This window comes from Prinia subflava, chromosome 5, assembly GCF_021018805.1.
Source record: "Prinia subflava isolate CZ2003 ecotype Zambia chromosome 5, Cam_Psub_1.2, whole genome shotgun sequence".
In the NCBI taxonomy this organism is placed as follows: Eukaryota; Metazoa; Chordata; class Aves; order Passeriformes; family Cisticolidae; genus Prinia; species Prinia subflava.
The window spans coordinates 39,131,265-39,154,190 of record NC_086251.1 but is presented as its reverse complement, the minus strand read 5'-3'; the positions used below and the strand labels follow the sequence as shown (position 1 = coordinate 39,154,190).

The window sequence follows — 22,926 nt, the reverse complement described above, 5'->3', positions numbered from 1 at the left end:
TGGGAAGCTGGCAGGCTTTCCATAAACTTTTTAAATACAATAGCAACCCGATTTTATTTATTTTTTTATCCATATATCACAGAAACAATTTTGTTGGAAATGACCTTTGAGATCATGGAGTCCAACCTATAGATCATGAGTCCAACCTAAATATTCATCAGAATGGAACTGTTCTCATATATAGTGGTGCAGATGCTGGGTATGGAGGCAGCATAGGTGCAGTGAGACACAGACTTCTTGCATCCACAAGCTGCACTGGAAAAACAGAGGTGAGATGAGCAGTGAAAATTAATAATCAGACCAATTTTGTTTCTTGCAGTGAGATTCAGCTAAGCTATACTACCTAAGTACATCCATAGAGAACTGGATGGTTTGAAATGAGAAAGTAGGGACATACAAAGAAGTTTCACTAAGGTGTTGAAAGGAAGTTGTCGCAGCTGCCCTTATTAGTTGTAAATTCATTTTTCTTGAGAGATTAATGTTGTGTTTTTTCACTATAATAGACATTAAAAAGCTTAAAAGCTAAAAACATTACACACAAATTATAATCTGTGGCTTCTGAGGTTTTCTGGGCTGAGTTAATGTTAATTTGTATTGCTTCTCGAAAGAAAACTATTGCATTATTAATATCTACAAAAATGTAGAACTATTTTTAAATAGAAATGTAGTTCCAATATTTAAGTCAGTGAGTATGAAAATAGTATTTATATCATCCCAATTCACTAGTATTTTTCTAGAGTCTAGAAAGAGTCTAAATCAAGAGACACCTTCCAAATGAATTGATAATTCATTGGTTTTTTCCTATGGAATTCTTGTGACCCGATACTGGAACTAAACCAGAATATTTTTAATGTTTGTATCAAGTCATGAATCTGTGAGCAGGAAAAAGAAGGTGATTACATGAAAAGGTTGTATATTTAAATCACAATTTAGCAGTGGATTGCACAAAATTCCTTTTGGGCAAGAGCTAATACAGATTTTTACTTGCCTGTTTCAAAAGCAGTCAATACTGATCTAAATAAAAAGCAAATTTCATGAATACTGTTTTTCTCCAGGAAGTTAGACAGAGGCAAAAATTCACTTAAGCAGACATCAGTAGTAAGCATTAGGGGGAAAAATTAGATAAAAAATCTCAGATGAACTATAATGTTAAATTTTGGATAAAAATAAGAAAATAAATCAGTTAATCCTGAAAAACCTGTTTGACTCCCTGAGTCTTTCATTCTTGTCTGCACAAGTTGTCTGGTTTTCTGGAGCATGGTGATTACAACAACTGTGAAGGAAGTGAGGGTGGAATGTGAATTATTTTAGTTTGTGGAAACCTTTAATCCTGATAACCCATTCCGTGTGTGACCACAAGAATATGCAGAAGAGAGCCCCAAGAAAGGGCTTCACATTTAGATACTAAGCAAACAAAATCCGTTTATGAGGTGTTCAGGCTCAGGTGTGTAAATCTGTGAGGAGGGTATAAGAAACTCATTTATGCCCCGTGTTTATTTCATAGTGGCAATGTGAAACACCCCCAATGGTTTCTGCCTTTTTCTGAAAATATGTAAATATCTAAATCTATAAAGAGCTTAGACATAAACTAAAGTGAAAAGAAGTAAACTAAGCTAAAAAGGGCTTAGGCATCTTTCTCCAGCACTCTGAATTCCCTTTTGGCATCTGCAATTTTATGTTAAATTGACTAAAAAAAGCCCTAACTAAATAAAGAAACACAGTGGGGAAAGAAGTGTTACTAATGACCTGTCCCTGAAAATGTTTACATTTGGGAATATCACTTATGCTGATTTGTACTTACATTTTGCAGTAGCAGCAACTAAGGTAAGCCAGAATGTCAAAGCCAGGTTCAGGCGAGACACTCAATTGTGCCTTAATTTTTTGACCTTGTTACAGTTAAGTATGCAGAATCAGCCTAGCAAGTATTGGTTTTTATGAACACATATGCAAATGTTTCATTTGCTGCAGTGGCTCTTACTGAAGATCAACCAGTGTGCTATTACTACAGTATCACTGTAGCAATCTGGTGATTTCGGGGAAAGCTTCTTCATCACAAATAACAGCCAGAATTCTTTAACCACCCCTCTGATTTTGTCCTCATTACAATGAAAAGGACAGGGGAAATAATTGTCTAACCACTAACAGAACACTGTCCATTTCAAAGAATCAGAAAACTCCTTTGTCACAAAACACTAGCAATCTTTTAACGAAACAAATCAAACAAACAAATACACCAGGAAAAAAAAAGAAGGGGGGGGGAGGCGGGGGTGAACCCCACAAAAACAAGAAAAAACAACCAGGAAAAAGCTTATAAAGCTTACAAAAGCTCCAGCTCCCTTCCCCCAACCCCGAGTATTTCTTTAGCTGGAAATAAATTTCCTTCATGGGGAATTAAAATCTTCAAAGAAGGATCCATCCCTTGAACTCTTTTTCTTGTCTTACAAGAAAATGGGAGTCACAAAACATAAAATTTAATTGAGACTCACTAAACGAAGGCTCAGTCAAGCAGAGCATTGAAGGTCACATAACTTTCTTTTAAAGGGAGGCAGAACTATTAACTTCAGGGATTTTGTGAACTTGTTTGGGGAGCATCCAGTCACAACCAACTGCACAGGAGTTGCAGTGGTGGGAATCCTCTCCGGTGATAAGCAACTTCTGCTCAGCTGGATTTGCTAGAAGCCGAGCAGTAAAGGTTCTCTGTTTTCACTTATGAGATGATGCATGAATTGACAGATCTTTGACAGTGAGGTAAACCCACCAGGAGCGTATCTGTTTATTGAGGAGTGACAGCTTTATAGCCAACATAAAAATAATCTGATACTTATTGGGAAAAATGTTTGGATACAGGATTAACTCAAACCATTAATCGAGAAAAGTTTTCATTCTCTGTAGATCCTACAAATGAGATGTTAGGTTGTGTTAAATGACTGATTTTTATATCATCATGATCTTTACTGCATTTGCATTCACTTGCTTTTTTTTTGATGGTGATTTAAGTTGGAATTTGAAATGTAAGAATAAACCAATGTTCTAGCTGAATGTATATGTTGTATGTATATTAAAGACACATGGTGTTGTGTCTCATATTAAGAATGGAAAATTATGCCCATCTGCATTGTCTTAATCTGCACTTACAGCATTAAAATGATGGATGCTTTTATTTCAAGTCTGTAAACAACTTTGTTCTTATAAACTTGGATTTTCATGGGCTCATAATTTTAACAGTAAATGTTCTGGCTTGTAGTTGGTTATTTGGAAGGCACTCAGTCAAGAAACCTGTTACTTTCTCATTCATTTGTTAACTTGCCTGAAATAAGAAGGGTAGTAGTGTCCTGGATTCCAGTTTTATAATTCAACACTTCAGTAAGTTACAGTTGAAAGTGCTTGTTAGCCTTTCTTAGAGCTAGATGGTCCTGGGAAAGTGCAAAACACAATTGTCATTAATTTGAGACTTCATTACTTCTGCTGAGTTATTTGATTATTTATGTTTAATCTGCGTTGGGAAGGAGCAATTACCTCCACATTTACACAGTCCAATAGCTTTATAATTATTCCTGTCTTGTTCTCAGCACCACCTTACCACTCTCTTGTAGCTATAATTGTCTCTTTGACCACACACACCTTTTTTTTAATAAGCAGCACCCTGACTCATACATTAATGGGATTAGGTTATAAAGCTGCACAAAACTTGTCAGCTGTGGGTGGAGTATGTGGGAGAACAGCCAAGACTAAGCAGGAGCTGGATGAGTGCAGAGTCATCAGCAAACACGCAGAAGCTGGAGGGCTCCTGGTTTGGGTGATATCAGCGATCATGCGTCAATTAAGGAATTTGCTAGCACTCTCCTTTGTCTTGCCTGGTATGTCATGGTAACAAGTGTTTGACAGACTGCAGCAGTGCTCTTGAGGCCTGGCTCTCCCACCTGGCTTCAGAAGACACTCTGCTGCTGCTAAATGCCAGAAGGTCAGGGAAGGAGACTGGCAGAGTTGGCAGCCGTGCAGGCAAGCACACACCAGCATCATCACTGACCATTCCTGCTCCCAAATAAGGGTTGCACAAGGTACAAATACTATCCTTTACCTGAAGCCTTCAAAGAAATTTCCAACCAGGAAAGTGTGACATTGTCAGTTATGCCAAAAATCCCTTTTCCCAGTGTGCATTTATACAGGAGATTAATTTCCACTTACTGGAGACATAAATTCTTGTGGTATTGAAAGACCAGACTTTAGGTTCTGCTTTCAGTGCTCTGAGGAAAGCAGAAGTTGTAGATTAAGATATTATTTCCCATACACACACAGAGCTATCTGCCCCACTCCTTAGTTTCTTGTTAACGCTTCAGATCAGGAGGAGCAGAAGTGAACTTGGACCCATGATTGCTTGCTACATTCAAGAATCTTATTTCTTAGTAGAGACTCACCTACACTGACAGTTTCAGAAATTGTGATCTTGCAAACTGAAGTGCCTCCACTTCAGGAACAGTGACTTCTACCTGAGCACTGAGGAAAGTCTACTAGCACTTGTACTTCAAGAGAAAAAAAAATCTATATATAGATCCATCCCTCTTCTAGTCCTACTGGCCTGTCTCACACTTACAGAGTCATAATACTTGTACCGGCCTTGCTAAAGTGAGCCCGAAGATGCTAAAAAAAAGCACTACATCAACAAAATGTCTATCTGTGTATGTCCTGATGCGTCCTCATAATTCATGACATATTGATAATTTTTATTCTTTTCATCTGTCCTGTTGTAGAATTATTCTGTGGATTACACTGTTCTACATTGGCAACTTCTTGCTATACTATTGTGTTTATTGTAGACTTCACTAAAAACCTGGAATTTAGGGTATCAGAAATAATTATCACATTCCTGTGTGCAATAGTATAATGCAAAACATAAAGTCTCAAGTTATATAAAAAAATTGTTGAATTGAGAACTCTAATTGAAATTACAAAGGACAATGTAGTGGCTTAAACTGGGAACCTGTGTTAAATCTGCTGGATTTCATGAATAAAATTAATGTTTTAGGGCTGAATCTTTGAATGCTTGTTTATTGCTTTGCACATCTTTAAAGAAGAAATTCTCAGTGTTAGAAAAGCTAGTATTCGTATATTTTCAGGGAGCATGAACTTGCAAAATTTAGGTAGGGACATTGCAAGATCTCATAGTAAATAATTAAATTTATCAACTGCTAAATCAGTACATTTATTTTTGAACACAACACTCCTCAGCAAGTGCCCTCATGCCTGTGCAGTTTGGAGGACTGGATCCACATGGCCCTGTGGGAAGTTGGTCTCACATATCTGCAGTGAGAAGAAAAACGATGCCTTAGCACAGACTAGCTGCCCCCTAATCAAAGAATTTCAGAATTTTTTCTGGCTAATTAATAAGAGTTGCTTCTTCATAGCAACTCCATGACATATATAGCAGAGTAATAGATTTTCTTTTAGCAGAGTAATAGATATTATCACTTCACCCCTTGATCTACATAGACCTATGTGCAATATCTGGTCTTAGTGTTTTCAGTTTAATTTCATTGTCTCTATTTTATCTGGACTTGTGTTTTAAAACCATCATTTTTATTCTTACTCTGAATCAGTGCTGAGCCATAAAATTTAAATGATTGCTATAGCCTTGAATAAAGTAGTCATAAAGACTACTTTCAAGATTAAAGGGATGCATAAAATTTGACTGACAGAATTTCCCTGATAATTTACTTTAACATATTGATTTATATTATACTCACAGGTTTTATATCAAATATGGCCACAAAGGAGACATCTTTTGTGTATTTATATGAAGGTGATGTGCTTTATGCCTTCTTTTGTATATAACCAGTTCTTAATGCAGTGCCAACAATTCTAAGTGGCTGGATGCTTTTGCAACACTAGTGAGTCACAAAATAAATATGATACTTACTCTTTTAACCAATGGGTCTCAAAACACTTTGCAGAAGAAGGAAGTGCCATTATCTTAACACAGAGAAGGGATATTGATGTGTGAAGTGAGTCAAGTAGAGTCAAGCAGATCCTGGAGCACGCACACAGGTGATTCTCAGGGAGCAGCCTGACACCATGTTGCCTATTTGGCCCATGGTAGCACCTTAATATGGAAGCTCTGAGGAACATATGTTGGACACAAAATTGCATTATTTGATACAGGTTTCTATTTCAGAAGTTTTCCGAAGACTTAATCAGCAGCTCATTTTATGAGGTAGTTGTCTGAGGGCATGCATGGATGAAGCTGCAGGTTTAGGCTGAAGCTGGATGTCCTGAGTGCAAAGGCCTGTTCCACAGACTGCACTGTCTCCAGAGTCAGCAGTGTTCACTGATGTTAATGTCATGAGGTTCTCATCATCCTATTCAAGAAAGAATTATCTGCTCCTGACTGGATGTTCCCTACCCCCATCTTCATATGTTAACACTTGAAAACATAAAAAAATGGCTTTGGAATGTGAAAAACTTCATGTGTGTAGCTGTTGGAAATACAGTGAAGTTAGAGTGGTGTAACCAAGGGCAGCATTTGACTAACCACATTTTTATTACTGAGGGACACACATTTTACTTGCAAAATTTAATCTGGTATATATGGCAACGCAGTAAACAAGAACACTCTTTTAAAGAGAATCACTTCTGAGAATAATGTGCTTTAAAGATGAAACACATGCTTATTTATTTCCCATAGGAACAAAACACAATAAAATCATGTAAATCTTAAAGCATCTTAGAAGTAAACGGGCCAGACGTTAACTGGCGTTAGTTGTTGTCATTTCCTAAGGTCACTGAAGGTACACTCACAGTGGGTGTCTGATCTGCGTTTTTTAAAGGTTCAAGTTGTTGTATTTTTTTCAAGCATTTTCATAATCATATAGTTTTAACCCTAAAGACATGATGTCTCAAGTGTCTCTGTTTTCTAATACTATAACATAAATAGAACTCATTATAACATGAGTATTTATAGTAGTAGTTCCCTGGCATTAGATGACTGCCTCATAAAATGCTCATATTAAAGGGATAAAAAGATACCGACAAGAATTGTTTGCAATCCATTTTAATCTCTCTATTTGGAAGGTCAGTGAAACTAAATTGTTTAAATCTCATTCTTTTAACATTCAAAGATATTTGTCATTTTGCCACATTACGTTCCTGATGGTTTCAAACATCATGTTTAAAATAGATCAATGTGATAACTGTGATAAACCTTCAGTTAGGTCCAGTGTGTGGAAAACACCATATTATGCTTTATCACCAAATTTGCTGAACACATTTATGTTCTCTGAAAGTGAAGACTATGTCTGCCAAAGTAGGTAACCCAGGAAGATGGCTGTGGATTTCTCCTGCTTCTGTAGGCGGTTCAGCATGAAAAGCTGCAGTGTTTCAGAGCGGTGAACTCCTGTGACATCCCCTGGTGCTCCCTGAGGGACACCTTTCTGCCCGGCGCTGTTCTCGCCGCTTCTCGCTCCCATGGTGCTGCCTCTGAGCGCCGAAAGCTCTGCGCTGGGAGCTGCTGAGCCGAGAGCCACCTAGAGTCAGAAAGCCGGGAAGAGCTCGGGCAGGCTGTGCCGTGCGTGCTCTCCTTCTCCACGGCTTCCGTGGCTCCCCCACGGCTGTACGACGATTTCAGCTAGTGAGAATCTTTCAGGCCGGGAAGCAAGTCCCCCAAGAGTTCAGTCCCAGCCAGGGCTGCATATGCCCTGAGCAAAGATTTCAGGAGTTACTGTTAAATGGTAAATTACGCTTAAGCCACACTTTTGGATCATGCTGCTTTTTGGGGATCTGTCCCTAAAAATCTTGTTTGTTCTGAAATGATATCTCTGTAGTGCCATGAAAGTCTCCAGAACTGAAACCTGTATTTAAAACATAAACTGATTCAAACCATGATAGGGAGATGGGGCGTGGGGGGATGTGTGTCTGTCTCTCAAATCTGAGCTGGGGCAAGGCTGTCATGCCCAGTTTCAGGCAGATAAAAAAATCTGAAATCTATCTGAAACCTCTTTCTTACCAAAAGAAGTAGCTCTGAAATCTGATGATTGTCACTATTCAGCTATAATAATTAGCTGTCAGTTAGCCATTGCATTTAACATTTCATAAATACAGTAGTGGAGGCATCATGAGGTACAAAATTAATTGCAGGTACATGATGTGTTTCTTTAAAAGACAAGTGGTTATTTACTTCTCTCTAATTTGGGCTTCTGGTAGCTATTATTTGATAACCTCTTCTTTAAAATAAAAATTCCTCTGTATCAAGGAAAAAAAAAAGTGACCAAAGAACAGATAAATCATTTTTATGTCCTTAGAACAGCTGACTTCACACTTTTATTACATTGTTTGAAATAGCATCTTTTCATCTGGAAAGAATCAGTTTAAAATGTGATTGTCAACACAACAAAACCAGCTTTCTGTTTAAAATGGCTGCTCGTGAAGCTTAGAACTACACATTTGCCAGGATTTTCTTTACAGACTTTAGTTACTAGAACCAAGAGATTTTAGATGGGATGTTCACAGGAAATACCTGGCAGACAGCATAAAATGCAAAGTAAAGCATTTTTATTTTAGTTGTAGAAAGCATGCCTGTGAAAATGAGCACAGTATTTTAGGTCAAAAGCTTTGTTTTTCAAATAAAAGTTTCTAAGCTGCAGTTTGAAGTGGGTGAGAGAAAAAATTCTCATTAATTTTTTTGTGTCCTAACCTAAGTAACAAAACAATGCACAGTTAGCATATTTCTTAGACTGTATCTAATAGTTATTTATAATGGCACTGTTATATCTCTGTCTAATCTGCATGTCTTTACCTCCTTTAAATTCATTTCTTTAATGGTTATATCTGAAAACACAGCTTTATTCTCTTTTATGCCAATCCTTTTAATTACTATAGTCCACAATTTTTTATTTATATGTAACTTAGATTGATTTGAACAGCTAAAATTTTTAGATCTGTAAAAATGTGGATCAAGACTCTATGGCAAATCAAATATTTTATTCAGTGATAAAACATTTTTACTTAAGAAATAACTGAGCTTTACATTATATACATTTGCTCATTATTTTAACTAGAAATTACAAATAGCTATGACAAGCTATTAGAACAGGTAGAATTTTTCAGTAATCATAATTTTCTTGTGTTAAGGATAGGTTAACTATATATTATTTACAATAGTTTTAGTAACAATTTTGTATTAAGAGTGGAGGTCTCTTCAGTTTTTTTCTTAGTAAATTACTTTATTTTCTTTTTTAATGTTCGAAGTTAAATAGCACTAGATAAATTTACTTCCAAAGTAAGTCTTTGTTAGGAAGGCAGTCTTTTTGTTGAGCCATAGTGCTGCCATTGCAGCAGTAGCTGCCAGGTAGGCTGATCATTCATCCCTGATGCCATCACCAGCCCCTCTTCTCTTTGCAATGTTCTTTACCCAAACTGAAGTCTTCCTGTATATCATGCTTCACATTCTAAAAAAAATTTAGTAATCCAGATGTTGAGAATATCCATGCTTGACCACGGAGGAGAAAATATTTCTCCAAAACAGTGTGCCAAATCAAAATAAAAAGGCAATGGAAATAACTACAAATATTTGACAGTTACATAGATTTTCTGTGGAATGCATCCTAAATAAAACAAGATAAAATGGAATTAGCATGGCGTATGGAAATATTTTAGCAGACTGTGTTGCTATATAATGCTAACTCATAGTTCAGGGCATGTTGCATTCCATGTGACTCAGAGAATCGAACTGTGAAAAATAAATAGTTTATTTTGCTTGTCATGTTATTAGCCTCTTCAAAGAAAATAAAATTCTAAATACATAGGAACTTGGGGTTTTTTTTAGTTTTCACGTTCTTAGCTTATGCAACTTACGGCGTGCTGTGGTTTTTTTTATCCCATAAATATCAATACTAGCTTTAATGAAATAAAAATAGTTTTATTTAATTCCAAAACTGTCTAGATCAAGTGTAGTGTGTGTCTAACACGCTGCGTCTCCTCACAGGAATGCGTGCGTGTAAGCGCAGATAAACGGCCCCATTGCCTTCTGTCTGTCCAGCGCAGAGAGCTGCGTTCACACTGAGCCAGCAGGCACCTCGTGGTAAATTTCTGAACTTTTCATGGAGCATATGGGGCAGTAATTCTGACTGAAGCATTGGCTCCAGTTATGAGAACAAGATCAATTCTGATGCTTTTGTTATATAGCTTGCCTTCTCTGTTTGTCTATTTTTGTGTATTTTAGCTCTGCCTGAACTTGCATACACGCCGTTTTGTAGCTGACTATCATACACTGGGTGTCTCAAATACAGAATGATTTTTTAGGGTTTATTTCATTCTGAAAAATGGAATTTTTCCATAATAAATAAATACCTCTGCAGGGTTGGAACTAGGTAGCCAAACCCAATACATCTCTTCACTGTTCTCTGTAGGAGTTAAACTCTGTGGCTGGGATAAATGCTTGAACAAGCCTGCTGCCCCTAATCTACGTGGGGGCTCCGATACTTACCATTAAAACATTTCTTAATGAAAACCATTTTTTCATCATCTTAATTCCACATAAACTAACTTTATATCCTGGCTTAAGAAATTAACTTTGATAAGTTTACCTTCTTTAATTTGTAAAACCCTTCTTGCAACAAATTATATATTCCATTTACGTCTTAATTCAACTATTTTTCTGTAGAAAATACTTCATCAAAAATGTCTTCGGTATTTTAAGAGCTGATTTTCTACATCACTTTTATTGGAAATATCATCTACCTTCTGTCTGATTTACCATTTAGTATATAGGTAGTATTTATTCTTTTGATTGCCACTGTGATTTAGAAGACTAAATCTGGTCTAAATTTTGTGGATAAAAGTGCTAGCTAGTTAGCATTTCAGCTTTTGTTTTAAAATATTCTCACATATATGTCTCTGTGTTTGAAAATGCAAAATGGTATACTTGCATAATATTTGAATTTTCTTATACTTACTAGGTCACAGCATATTAAAGTATTTCATCTTATTTTTTCATACTTTCTTAATAAATGGGTAATTTAAGTATCAAATTAACTTAGGTTTTCTTTAAGAAGTATGTAAAAAGGAAAACCAAAACTTTCAGTTAGATTTTAAAAATTCTTGTGCAAATTAAACGTGTTGTCACAATTTGGGGAAAAATAAAATGTCTCTGACCACCTATGTTAATAGTTGGAATTAATCAATAACTTTCAAAGCTGTAATATATCAAGAAAAACAACAGTACATTTTTGTACAAATAGCAGTTTTCTTCAACTGTCTTCAAAATTTTATCATTTTAATTTTATCTAGGGTACACATAAAGAAAAAGGGCAAAAATGAATTTAGTATGTTCCTGAGAATAATTGTATTGGTTGAAAAGGTGAAAACTTGGCTGGTGAGCTGTTTAATTCAGGGAAAGATGCAAAATGCTAGGAATCAGTGGCAAGAGAATTTTCTCAGCATCCTGTTTGGGAAAATGCTGTTTTTAAAGTAGATCTTTCTAAGTTACTGTGAGGGAATGCTTGGAATTTTGTCTTTCTACCGAAAAGGATTGGTTTTCCCTTGATTGTCATCAGTTTGCTAGGTTGTCCTGCTATTTAAGCTGTTAAAGACTGGTGTGCTGCTTGGTCTCAGGTGATCCATAAAAAGGAATGAAGCCTTGGGAAGGTAAACCACCACCAGACTGGCTCGGTGTATCAGCCTTCCATGACGGAAGCTCTTTGTTGAGAATTGTTGGCAATTCCAGCAGTTTCCAACCGAAGATAAGAGCCAGCGCTCTCAGATAATGCCCTCGATCGCACACCTGATGACAGACTCCTGCATGCAAGTTTTTTCAGGTGCAATGTTTGCTCAGTAATCCTTCAGTGCCAATCTTTTCTAAATGGTGAGCGGGTCCCGTCAGTAATGGACATCAGCCATTAGGCTTGTAATATTTGTCATAGATCGGGTTACAGCTTTGTTACTGCAGTGTGATGAATGGATGCTGTTATGCTCAAAGAAAATAAGTGCTATAAATTTAGCAGTCAGTACTAAATGAGTTGTTACTTTAGGGGCCTGACTCGCATCTTTCTGAAGACAGTGGAAACTATTCTGTTGGCTAAAGCCTTTATACCAGGCCTTCCATTTTCTTTCTCTTTTAAGGAGCACAACCCAGGGTTGCCATTAAAATACAGTTCCTCCTTCCTTACTTTACACAAGTTTACACCCAAACAGTAATTTTAAGGGAACACTTATGTTACCTGTGTCCTAATGTTGATTTTCTGTGCAAATGTTTGGATTAAATGTGGAGGCATAAGGAGAGTTAACCACAAAACTTGACAGATCACTCATGAGCTAATCAGAAATTAAATTGAAGGGTTTAAAAATTCATACAGTATTTCTTACAGATTTTTTTTTCTGGATCCCAGTAACTGCTATTTTGAAGTTTGTGCTCCAATTTATGCTTTCTTTGCTTGTAGCTTCATTCAGAAGCTACTCTGAATGAAGACGGAGTTAATAAATTATTGGGAACAATAGAATCTGTCTGTGCCCAAAGTCTGAATTGTGTTTCATGCTTTTTGCAAATTTTTAGGGGGGTTCAGATAGTACCCAAACAATTTCTAATTCATTAAAATAATTTCTGGTGACATAAAGATGATGAATTTCCTTTTTATATTCCAGGATATAGAAATACAGGTATACATATGAAACATAAGGCACAGTTTTAAGGTGTAAGCCGTACAAGCATTACCTTTTGTTTGCTACCAGCTTTGTATGGACAACAGTTTAAGCTCTGTAGGGGCTACTAAAATATTGCTTCTACCCACATTCATTAAAGTTCTGCATAATTATTTAGTTACTAGCTACAATGTTTGCTATAGCAACTCCAATTTCAAATGACCTAATAGATATCCAGCTCCTGGGAGAGGAACTATCACCTTACTATAAGGTATATGGCAGTATGTTAAATGCTTAAATGTTTCTTCTTATTTTTACCTTAAAATTGATCCCCTCAAGTTCAACTTGTAATTGCTATACAGACCTCATTTTCATGCTCTAGCTAGTGGCAGTATTCTATAAAGATTTGTTCTTTCCCATTGCTTTGTAAATGTTAGTGCCCTCCTTTATGCTTCCAGTGAAATGACCTAAATCAGATGTGAAAAGGAAAACAAGCATACCTGTACAAAAAGAGATGTAGGAAGAGAAGGATCAGTAGTAGAAATAACACTGAAACTTGTATATCTGTGTAAACGCTGAGAGACTTCTTAAATGAAAGTTCTTGGGGGGTATTTGATAGAGAAGGGGTCTAGGTAACTATGGTAGTAAGAGGAGCAAAAAGAGAAGGAAAGAATTCTGTACCAATGACATAAATGTATTCTTGTTTTGTTATGTAAGCAGCAGCATTTGGTTTTCAGTAGAGAGCAAATCTTAATGCAAACTAAAGTGTGCAGATCCTGATTCTTATAGCTTAGACTATACAGGTGCTCAAAAACTCTGTTTAAAAACAAACAAACAAACAAACAAAACCCCAAAGTAAATCCAGGATCTTTGAGCAGTATAATCTGCTGCTGCTTGCCTGCTCCTCAGAACCTTCTTTGATTCCTTCTGTGCCAGGTAAGTAATTTCATTCAAAATGAAGCTCACATTGCCTTCCAGAGCAGAGCATGTAAATTTGCTTCTGTCCTGCTGGGTGATCATTATATGTAGTCTACAGTGCCGTAGGCTCTATATAAACAGCTCACCTTTTCCACATTCATTAGTGACCTGCAAATTTACAGATTGTTTACCAAGTTCTGCACTACCTTTCTAAGGTTTTTCTGGCATATTACCTAAGCCTGTGTTTAAGACAACATATTAAATTACACACTTCTTAATTTTACAGTTGCCCTAAGTTTTAATATTCAGCAAGAGAAGCAGAATTTAGACACCTGTAATTCTGTCATGTAAATCATATGCATTGTGGCACCAGATGTCTAACTGGCATTTCTACCAGTCTACATGGAAACTGTAAGAAATTTCAATTCAGAGAAGACTGTAGAAAGTACCTGTAAGATATGGGTTAGTCACTATCTACTGTTCTATTTTTCTTTATTTTTTTAAATTGCTGTCCTTTTAATTTGGAAATCTAGGTAGAGTTTTCATTGTCATAGAAAATGTTCCAGATAGCAATGGTGAAATGTGGGGATGCCTGATAGCATTCCAGCTAGCCTTGGATGTCTACATTTCCTACCTTAACTGATGCATGACCAAAGCTTCTGCTTCTGTGATTCATATGAGACCACTTTATAAACACCTGTGAATAGAAATTCTCTCACAGGAAGAAGTTAATTAAAAAGTACTTATATATGTGTAACTATAACAGAAACATCTAAATGACACTGCTTGCCCATCACTGAAAAACAGCTGAACTAAGAATTCTGTTAGCCCTCAGGGTTTGCTACTGACTTCATATGTTGCTTGACAGTATTTCATCAGAAAAGAAACTAAACTAAGCACCTATTTGTGTTTAGCAGAATTTTGTATAAGCCTTAAAAGTGTGGGACAAAATCTGCTTTGTCCTTAGAGCCGACCACAAAGCTTGTGTAGCAGCCTAGAGAGATCATTGTCCTACCCAGAGGACACTTAAACAATAAAGCTGGCCAGAGTGCTGCAGGGAGGAAGATGTGGTCAGAGCACCACCATGTGTGTCCACAGATTTCCAGAAAGTCCTTCCAGGACAGTCCCTGGGACAAAGAGCAACGTGTTGCAACCTGGGGTGCGGGCAAGGCACCATGACTGGGAAAGTGAAAGAACAGCCACCGTAAAGCTATGGTATGAATTGCTTATAAATAAAGCTGATTGTAAAAGCAGTCCTGCATAAATACATTCCATTTAAACCAGAACATCCGTACCAATAGTTCTAGTGCTGTAAAATCCAATACATGGTTCCATGAACAAACTAGAAGCTACTATTTTTCTAAATTGTGATTATTCTTTCAGTTGAGAAAAACAGAATTAACACAAGTTAAACTGCTCTTTTTGGACCATACCAGAAGATTTGGATTTGATACTAATGACACACAAAAAATAAGCCATATCCAGATAACCATATAAGCCATATCCAGATATTATCACCGAAGACTAAAGCTCTTATTGTAAGAAAGGTCATGCAGTTGCCAGGTGGAGACAACTGGAAGGCTCAATCAATCAACTTCTAAGCATTTCCAGATCATGTCTAAAACACACCCATATGGTTGGGCTCCTCATAAAGCATGGTTGTGTCTGCTACCTTGCTTTTTAGAAATAATAGCCTCTGAAATATATTCTCTGTTATGCAATGCCTCTAAGTGCTTGACCAGGAGCTCAAGATTCTTACTCCTTCTGAACACAGAGGAATCCAGACCAGTGGGTCCCACCTGTTGGAGTATGGTCTAACCACCATTTTAAAGCCAATAAGAGGTGGGATGTTAAAGCTTCTGTAGCTGCAGTCAAGTGGCTGCTCTGCAGACTGTGTCTGAGTCGTGGGGTACCTCATGCTGAGAAGTGTATTCTTTGCAGCACCATCTCTGCTTGTGAAACCCAGAATTAGCTCCATTGGCTTGAGCCTGTGGAGTTTCATCAACCTCCAGCAAAGCAACACACCAGGTGCCTGGGGTTGCACAGCATCCTAAGTGAGACTTAGTTCTCACTTGTCTCTCTACCACCAACCTCTCTGGGAGGAAGCCTAGTCTAACTAACTTGGTTATACTTCTTATACTTATGTTTGTGTTTCATTATTGAAAAAAGGACTTCAGACATGTCCAGTAAGAGTGTGAGCATGAGTGGCTAGAGTGCTCACTGTAAAAGTATTCAATCTGTGGGGAAAAAATGTAAGAAACATTAAACATTTCCTTAATTCTTTATTTATGCATTTTCACTGGGAGATAATCACATTTTTTTCCAAAAAATTTTTATTCTGAGTTTTATTTATTTAGTTGTAGCGTTTCATTAAGCATCTAGATTTTGAACCAGGTATTAGTACTTATGTTGGTATGGATGACAATATCAGTTACAGAAAGATAACTGGAATTTTTCCCTAAGACTATTGGGGAGAAAGAAAAGAACAATAGGAGATTGCTGATTTTTGTGGAAAGGGGAGTTATGCAAAAAAGTGAAATGCTGGGAGCTGGTAACAAATGAGGACCGAGGACCAGCTTCACTTAAAAGCTGATACAATATTTATAAATCTTTCATTACATTATTAACTACAGTAAAAAACTGTTTTTATTCATAATTAAATATATACTTTTTAAATAAATGCAGCTAATATTATTCTTCCTGATCTTGTTCTGTAATGTCATTGTGTTGCCTGGTGACATTCCTCCCACTGAAGAAATGTCTATTGTACTGTAAAGAGATCAGTTATCATTGTTTATGGAAGTATAAACTGCACATTCTTCTGATTAATCATTCTTAAGACAGGATGCTCTGAACAGACACAAAAAGGACACCCAATAGATACAGGTTTTCATTCACATTCCTTCTAAAATCCAAGGAAAAAAAAATCTTTAAATATTCCTGGTAGTTTAGGAGTATATCACTGTGAGTCTCATAGACTTCAACAACTGGAATAGAAAGAGTCCTGAAGTCACACCTGAAACAGAATTTTAGGGAGTAACATATTGCATTACAAAATGAGTCATGAGGCCAGCTGTGTTTATACATATTGTGCAATTAAAAGTTGGTGATCTTTCTCCTGATAACAATGGGGTATGCTGTGCTCTGAATTCACGAGTCACATGGACAAAAATCCACTGTTTGGCCATTATCCAAAAATGACAATGACAAGTACATAAGCAAGTGGTGATTTGTCTTGCTCAGTCTGTGGAAGATTCTTTTTCTTTTTTTGAGTTCTGTTATTTACAAAGTAATACAAATGTTGGGCAATAATCAGGCATAGAGAGCTGACTGTAGTAATATAGCACTGATGGACTGGAAACCAGATGGTCTGTCAGATAATGAAGTATTATCTGGCAAGGGATTGTTCCTGAAAGCCAACATCCTCACCTATTTAGCACTCTGGAATGTCGACATATCAGTTACCACATTCACGAGGTGGTATGTGTTGTACTTTAGAAGCCATCCCTAGAAGAGGCATTTTAATTCAAAACTACTGCCTGATGAGAGGGTAGAAGTGCCATTATTGTAGCACAGCTGGAGGAGTGTAATACACAGCAAGATGTGAACCATACATCCCAACTCAAGTTAAAGAGGAAAACACAAGAGACGACATCCTGATTTCTGTCTAACCAAAGCCATGGTTCACGGATGCTTTAAACCAGCTCTGCCACCAGAAGAAGGAGTGCTGTATGCTGTGTGCCCAGAGTCACGCGTTCCTGCTTTTGTGCCACGCTCTCCTTTGTGCCAGCACATGCCCTTCTGCACCTGGTCAGGAGTCTTAGATGTTGGAGAAATGATTGTGTTAAAATTAACCAGGCCACTTAAAAAGAAATGTGTTGGTAATCCAGAAAGGTTCACCGTGGCTAGGTCATCCTGTCACACAAAGACCGTTTGCCAGCAGAATGGACAGGCTATTGTGGAGGCAGGACAGAGCAACTGGGAAAGGAAAATGAGGGAAATAGGATTATTTCTTCTATCCCAGCAGTGCTGATTTGTCTCAAATTGTGTGAAACCAGAATTCAAGAATAGCTAAAACTGTTGGAGGTAAATATGGTAAATTTCAATCGCTGTAGCTGCCACCTGGGAAGATGGAGCAGAGAACACAAAAGGCAAGGGCAGCTGGCTGGAGGGCTGGTGGGGGCAGTGCCCAGGGTTTGGACATACTCCCTGGACCAAAATGTCTCACTGTGGCTGTGATTATGGCATAAAGTGGAGTGCAAAATGAAGAAAAACTAGGCGAAACGGTTTATTTAAAAGATGGTAGAGAATTGCTAAGTCTTTTATCAGTAAGATTGTAGCTTACAATTTTGACTTTTCTTCCACAATCCATTTTCACTACCTGCATGATTGCTAAATTGAAAACTGACTGGCCATGTGATATTAGCTCTTCAATATTTTCATAGCTATTTCAAGCCATTTTCTGTCATCACAACTAGGAAGTCCTTTTTCACATAAGGAAGGAAAGTGGTACATGTTACTATTGAATGGAAAGAAAATAGTTATCATATAATCTCTTGAGAGATGCAGTGGTAATTGTCCTTTATGAGTACAACCATTCTCTCATCATTGTTATCATTATTCATTTACACCACCTAGAAGATCATTTACCTAGATAACATAAATAAGACAAGAATGCTTCACCTGCTATGATTTTAGTGCTATAATATTCAATACTGATTATATAAATAATTTTTTGAAAATGTCTGTCTCACTCAGCAAAACAATATACCAAATGAAGCTTCAAATGAGCTAAATTGAATTTGTGTTATCATGGCCCAGTTATCTTTGCAGGGTGACTTTTCTGGCAGTAGGGTGAATTTTCTGTCTGCCAGGCAGAAGAAAGCATTCAGAATATCCCTGAAGTGAAACACACTTTAAATATGCATAACAAATTATTATCAGTTAAAGTCTCTGCTTTTTCTCAAGCTTGGTTTGGGAATGCTTCAAAGCCATCATTATCTCTAGAATTAAATGCATAATTTATCCCAGGCCTATCCCTTTAGTATCAGTATTGTGTTTTATTCCCTGTGAACACTTAATGAAGTTGGCAGTTGTTTCAATAGACACAAAAAATGGTGGGACAGTAAGTGAGAACAGATTATTGTTTTAGAATTACACCAAATTTCATGGTCACTGTGCAACTAAAGGCATTTTCATATGGCCAAATACAAAGTAAATTGAGAGGATATAAAAATTGAGATTATACTTACTATATCAACAATGCAGACAACATTGTTTTAGGTTGTACTGGTTTTGTACAGAAGGGATTTTTTCTAAGAAAGAAAAAATTAGTTGTTAAAGATAGTTACATAACATGAACTCATAGAACTGTACCATGGCAAAAAGGATCCTTCAATCCTAAAGCATACACAACCAAGACATAGCAAGGAAGTACAAAATTTTGCCTCTCTCTATAACTTTGGTAACAGCCTCTCTCTATAACTTTGGTAACAAAACTGATAAAATACTGAATTGAATCAGCATCTTAAAGAAAATATTGAGGCAATATGAAGAAGTTTGAGAGGTCCACAAAACTGTACTGGCAGGAAGATAAATCTTGTGTCATAAAAATTGGGGGCCTAAGTTTTTCTGGTTGAGTATATTGAAAAGTTCCTTGATTGCTACGGATAGATATATTTTTCACCTATAGAAAAGGGTTTCTGGCACCTAGAAGCTCATGGATTTTCAGCTTTGCTCACCACAGCCAGTACCTGGATTCTGATGTTAAGCAACAGCAACCTTCCAACACAGCTTTCTCTGAATGCACAAAAATGCTGCAACAATCAGATGATTTGATTTCTGCTGGAGGGTCATTACTTAATTCTTTACAAATATTATTTAATGTAGTTTCTAGGTGAAAATTTGTATGAGTAAATGATGTATCCTAAGGGGTCCCTTCTGAGTTTGCAGTCTAGTCTCGTAACTCATCCCCTGTTGTGTATTAAGCTTTGAGAACAGGAAATCTTGCACTGTCCTGAACCTACCATAACACTTGGACATTTGCATTAAAGTAATTATTGTACTTACATCATGCTTCAGAGCTTCAGCAAGTCACTGTCAGGGATCAAGGGGGATTATTTTTTCTTAATGCACAATTGACTAGAAGCATGATAGAGAGGGGTTTTTTTCCCTTCCTTTTAAGCATGATTGGATACAGATGAAGATGTGATAGCATGGATTAGTCTTTTGACATAAAAAGGAAATCCATTTGGGGAGAGGGGGATTGGTTTATTGTTGAAGGCTCAGAATCTTACCTATTTACGGTTTGGGGGGAAGGAAGGAATTTCAGTCTGGTAGGGTATATCATAGGTTTCCTGTTCCAGGCTTCATCTCTGGCTCTTTCTGGCTCTTCTCTGCATTCCACCTAGACTGCTGCTCATATTCCCTGTCTTCAAGACCAATGTTGTGTTTAATCTGTATGAGAACAAATACAGCAAAGTGAAAGGGGGTTTTATCCCTATTGAGCATACCTTCAGTCACCCTGAAAAGGACTTCAAACTGTGGAGGCTCGTTACACATCCATCTCAGGTATAACATTTTAGCTTCATCTGCTCTTGTCCTGTCATCTCCTTCCTTCCTTCCTTCCTTCCTTCCTTCCTTCCTTCCTTCCTTCCTTCCTTCCTTCCTTCCTTCCTTCCTTCCTTCCTTCCTTCCTTCCTTCCTTCCTTCCTTCCTTCCTTCCTTCCTTCCTTCCTTCCTTCCTTCCTTCCTTCCTTCCTTCCTTCCTTCCTTCCTTCCTTCCTTCCTGCCTTCCTGCCTTCCTGCCTTCCTGCCTTCCTGCCTTCCTGCCTTCCTGCCTTCCTGCCTTCCTGCCTTCCTGCCTTCCTGCCTTCCTGCCTTCCTTCCGTGCCTTCCTTCCTTCCTTCTGCGCCTTCTTTCCGCGCCTTCCTTCCGCGCCTTCTCTTTCTTATAATTCTTAAGAATTTAGCATTTAATTCAGATTAGGAATCAGTCTGACATGTGGATGATATTTTACTTTGCCAGTCCAAGCACTTACAACACGAATTGCTCAGTCACACAGCAAGTAACAGAACAAATAGAGTTTACTCCTCTGGTGATTTAGTCAGTGATGTGTTACACTACTGAAAAGAAACCTGGTGTTAGGATTTTCTTTTTTGGTTGGTTGGTTGGTTGGGATTTTTTGTTGTTTTGCAAGCAAGGTTTTGGATCAAGTCCAGGCAATTGTAGCATACTGATTTTATCCTAACCAGTTGGCAGAAGTATTTCAGGATCTGGGGAGTAAGAGACTATTCCTTCCAGAACATTCATTCTCACAGACCTTTCACTGTAACAAGTAATATTTTTATTCTATCTTTTTAAAAAGAATAACTGAAACTTAGATTATACTATAACTAAATGGTAAAAGATTTTTAACCCAAAAGCTGATTGTGCACAAATGGCAGATGTAAGATACTGCTCCACTTTTTCAATCTCTATTTTTACCTTAAAAGATAAGAATTAATGCTATGCTGTTACTGGTCCTTTGTTGCAAGACAAAGTTTTGCTAAACTTCTCTTCAACTCTTCAGGCCTAGGCTTTGTTTGCAGTTCTCAACATTTTTGGTGACTAGGCCAGTTTCACATTGCATCAGTTCACCCACTTCCAAGAAAATGTTTCCAAAGACTGTGTGTACTTCTGAAAACATGAAGACTGAGGCACCACTGTTTTCTTTAATAACTGGTGAAAATAAAATGTTAGTGATTAGGATCTATGTGGTTTTACTTGATTTGGACATATCCCACAGAAGATTAAAAAAAAAAAAAAACCAACTAAAAGATCATCCATTACCAGCGGGTAATTTCCTGGACACCAAAATGCAAAACGTCCAAGAAAATTTTGCAGCTCCTCACAATTCTCTGTGTGTGGAACTGTGCACAGTAACAGATGTTTCCACTGCCACAGAATTCACTGAAAACTGCCAGGGAATTTGGCCCAGATGTGCTATAGAATTACAGTGACCCTGGTAATAGTGAAACTTTAAGAAGCAAACACCAGATGTCCAGTAAAATGGTTAAAAATGAGATCCAAAGCATTTTTTTTACCACATCATCACAAACAAATACCAAGTGAATACGCTGAAAATGTAAAGTACTACTTTATTATTTGTCATCTCTAAGATGATTCTCTGTGCTTGACTTGCTGTGATATCGTGCCACTTAAATATAATGTCTTGTAGGAAAGCTGCATTCCCAGCGGCTTAAATTATTCTGAAAAATGAATTAATTAGACAGGTATATACATTAAACTTAATACAAGGTTGTATTTTTCTCCTTAGCTCCTTTCTCCACTCATTTTGCCTGAAAAGTGATTGTGGCTGTGTGTGTGCTGTGCTGCTGCCTTACAACAGCTTGCCTGCAGCCAGGATAGATGAACTGCTCTTAGTGCCAGCTAATGTAGTTCTGCTTTAGCTCAAATGGTAGCAGACTCGAGCTGCAGTACCAGGGCTCCATGCACTGCCTCATTCTGTCTCTGTATGCATGGGAAATATACTTCTCCTACAAAGTACAAGTGTTCATTACATTATGAGGCACTGCTGGGTGGTTTCTAAGGGGTCCATGTAGGGCAGACCCTGGAGATGATGGAAAGCACTGCATTTCTCTTTCCACTCTATTGATTATTTATGATTTTTTATATGACCAATTGTAACTTGTAGACATTCATTATCAGAATATACTTTAGCCATTTTTAAGTGTCTCTAAAAAAAAATAATTTCTGTTACAGCTCCTGAATCAAAATGTAGAATTCATGAAAGGCTGGTTGTGTTTGTTAGTGGAATAGGTCTGTACAGGACAATAGACATACATCACTATTCGTAAGTTAGATTCACTAGTTTTGCTTGAAGCCTGAATATAGCACTACCCTGCTCTCTTCTCTCTCTGGAAAACAAATGGTAACAAGATTTTAACTTGGAACTGGGATTATAGCCTTCATAAAGAAGCAGAAAAATATAATGGCAGAACCACAGGTACAAAAAAGTCTTGGATGCTTAGAAAAAAAATTAAGGAATGTATAGTCGTTGAAATCAAAGGGGTAATTATGTGCTCCAAAGTCTCTTAAAACATCTCTGCAAAAGATGTGGTATAAATGCTATTAAAATAAAGAGGGCTACTCTGACTTCAGTAAGAGGTGAATCACTGGAGAACTGTCCATAGCTCTGTTACTCACTATCATATGAGAAAGGATAAAAATTTGCTTACTATAAAGTACGTTCTTCCCTGGAGGAAAAACTCATCATAAACTAACCAGTGTATCATGACAGAATAAAAGTTAAGATAAACTACAGCTTTCAGAAATACTACTGCTTAGCAATTTATGAGTTCTCCATTTTTTTATTCATACAGC

The 22,926-nt window shown here is 37.2% G+C and overlaps 1 protein-coding gene across 5 annotated transcripts in view; it reads left to right on the top strand.

The window, feature by feature from the left end:
- SLC25A21 (solute carrier family 25 member 21) overlaps window positions 1-22,926 on the top strand; it is a 237,259-nt gene that overhangs the window by 177,093 nt on the left and 37,240 nt on the right. The window lies entirely within an intron of this gene.